Source organism: Austrofundulus limnaeus, unplaced genomic scaffold (genome assembly GCF_001266775.1).
Source record: "Austrofundulus limnaeus strain Quisiro unplaced genomic scaffold, Austrofundulus_limnaeus-1.0 Scaffold16, whole genome shotgun sequence".
NCBI classification, from domain to species: domain Eukaryota; kingdom Metazoa; phylum Chordata; class Actinopteri; order Cyprinodontiformes; family Rivulidae; genus Austrofundulus; species Austrofundulus limnaeus.
The window spans coordinates 999034-1002107 of record NW_013952418.1 but is presented as its reverse complement, the minus strand read 5'-3'; the positions used below and the strand labels follow the sequence as shown (position 1 = coordinate 1002107).

Here is a 3074-nt window from a genome sequence, read left to right as displayed (position 1 = left end):
GACTGACTGCTGGTAAAATATATGACAGGTCTGGACCACTCGTGAATTTTGTTCGTATCTGAAAAAAATCGTAGAACACGAAAACATTGGTGAATGCCACAAATTCTTCTAAATCACTCGTACGCACAACTTAAGAACAAATCTGTGCGTACGAACGGTTCTTGCATGAGGCCCATTGTTCCTCAATGGACTATTTGACGAATACCGCCATCTGTGCTCATCACAAAGCCGTATACAGGGACTTTCTCTGCCAATAGAGTTGATATTGCGAGCTACTAATTATAAACATTATATTTGTAGTGAAATTATTTTACAACAGTATAACCTTACCTCGATTTTGCATATTCAGATTGGTATTTTAGGCACTAATCCCAACATTTGAGCAGCGTAAAAGCTCTGGACAAGTGTGTCCTTTTTCTAATTAGAAGTTGGCCCARCCATCACTAATCAACAGAAACACTTTAAGATGCACAACAATCCAATATTTAAAGCTTGAGAACCTGTCTCATCATTAACTTTTCTTTCAGTTGCCCCCAAATAATCCCACAAACCATTGTGGTATGCAGCGCTAAACGGTATCTGTGAAATAATCCATGAAAAAACTAATGAAAACCTTTAATATCTGATCACCTACAGTTCATAACATCACAAAAAAATAAGAATTTTAGGAAATTTCCATGTTTAAATAAAGTCTAAAAAAATGCTTTCAGTTTTTGTTTGCATCATTACGTTTTTAGAAATGTTAAATAAAAAGTCAGACAAAATGTTTAAATTTTGCAAATTTGCATATTTCTTTGTAAATATAATGTTCCCTTTTTAAACCACCTTAATATGCTTTAACCATTAAAGCTGAAAAGCAAACATTCTGGGGTTTTTTTTTTTTTTGCACTTTTTCTGCTCTATAAACTTAATCTTTTGGTTCAGTCTCTCATTTAATCTACAAGAAATCTGCAAGATTATAGGTTAAACATAAAAGTTACAAAAAACTACTTTTTAAATTATTCCTTCATAATCTCTGTGACATTGAATAAAACGATATCACTGTCAGTGACAGTAAATTGAAGGATTCATACTGTGTTTAATCTAAATAAAGTCTATTTAATATGTAAGAGATCATTTTAATTTGCCCGAGTGATTTTTTTTTCCCCACCCATCATGCAATATTCAGGTATCTGTTCCCTGGAGGCAAAACCCGTCCACAGCRTTTGATGGAGGAGAAAATGGCTCGAAATCACTCAGGTGTAACATTCAAGTATAAAAATATCATGTGCTGTAAACATCACGCAGGAACTGAACACATCATATTAATTAATCAGTAATTATTGGATGCATTTCTACGTAATTCCTGTAGGTATTTTTAATTTTATTGTGCCGTGAGTGAGAAATGCAGCTTGTTTCTCTGGGAGTTTCTGCCTCATAAAACAGCTTTTATCAATTTTCAGTTTGTTTTTCTGTTTGAATCTCTCAGAGCTGTAAATCAATCAGGACGATGGGGTAAAATACTCGCCAAATTTTAGCAGAATATCTGTCAGATTTACTGATTTGCAGCTATTTTTGTGCCTTTTTAAGCTAATTTGGCTTCATCTCGGTAAGTCTAATGCTTTGTGAAAGACTTCCAATCTCTTGTAGTTCATGAGATATTTTGCTAAAAAAGGAGTTGATGCTGCTGGTGAACCATAGAAAATAAAAGTATTTGGGCTTGCAGTAATTATTATTTTCTCTCAGCTCACCTGTGTTTCTAACTTCTAAATCATAAAGCAGCTGTTTGAACGTGTGTTTACGTGTGTTTGTATATAAATCTCTTATTTTAATTCGCTCAGCCTTCAAGTCAAGGATGACAGGCTTTGTTAAATTGACTGCGGTGTCGTTTGGAGAGATTAGCTCGTTGGTCAAGCTACCGTTACGTGATGACAAAACAAAAAGCGTCCACATGTCCTTCACAGATTGTTTGCTTCCAGGCTCACGGCTGCAGTCGACCGGCGCCGGCGCTGCCTGCTGGAGCTGATGGAGACCCTCGCAGGGTATTTAGCTGCTGCAAACTTAAAACATGTTGCTTACTGCCTTATAATCTGACACTTGTTTTTGTTTCATTTTATGTGGACTGGCGGACCGGGGTGGTGGTTTCCCCACATTAAAGAGGAGGCTGTCTTCCAATTCTAGGGGCAGGATGAAGAAGAGGAATTGATGGTCGGACCTCAGATTCAGGAGGAACGATGCAGGTTCAGGCCATCACTAGGGTCCTCAAAGGGTCATTGCCCATCCAGTCTGCGTGTGTGGACCTGAAGGAGTTCGACCAGGTTCCTCCAGTTACACTGTGGTGGGACTGTGGGTCCGTTGTTACAAGATATTAAACCAGGGTTCCTACAGCTTAAGACACGTTAAATCTAAGATTTTTTAGGACCTCTTTACTTCCACGTGAAATGAAATGAAATTAAATGAAAGACCAGCTTCACAATAAACACAAATGGGAAAAATAAACCAGTTAGGAACAATTTTACCTAAACGTTTAAGCACAAAACAAATATCTGCAAAAAGCATTTAGTAAATTATTTAAAAAGATAAATAAATCTTACCAATTATTTACATATTTGAGAGGAATTACAATCATCCTATTTAGCTACAATGTGTTGACATTTTTAAGACCTCTGAAAGATTGATTTAAGACATTTGAGACTAATTAAGGCCTTATTTGTGACCCATCATATCGAAATGAGGATTACCGTATTTATTCAAGCATAATACGTAAAATTAAATCCATAAAATCGTCCATAAAGTTGGGGGAGTAGTACTATACTCGAATAAATATTTTTACTTATGTACTTCAACCTAAATATTTGCTTCAATCACAAAATGCCTGAGTCCTGAAATGAGACCACGTCGTAAAAAGCAGTTGAAACAAGCTTACCTCTGACACTCCTCTGTGCTTCAGAGCGAGATAATAACAGATCCAGGCAGGAGACATGATGTGAAAAAAGGGGGGAAAAAGCAGTTCTTTATCTTAGTAATGATAACAAATTAATGACATTAGCGTGTGACCGGGCCGCTCCTCGAACAACAACAAACATGTTCGTCTG

At 36.6% G+C, this 3074-nt stretch overlaps 1 protein-coding gene across 1 annotated transcript in view; it reads right to left on the bottom strand.

Moving 5' to 3' along the window:
• pcdh9 (protocadherin 9) overlaps nucleotides 1-3074 on the bottom strand; it is a gene marked incomplete at its 5' end in the record, with an annotated part of 322338 nt that overhangs the window by 259945 nt on the left and 59319 nt on the right.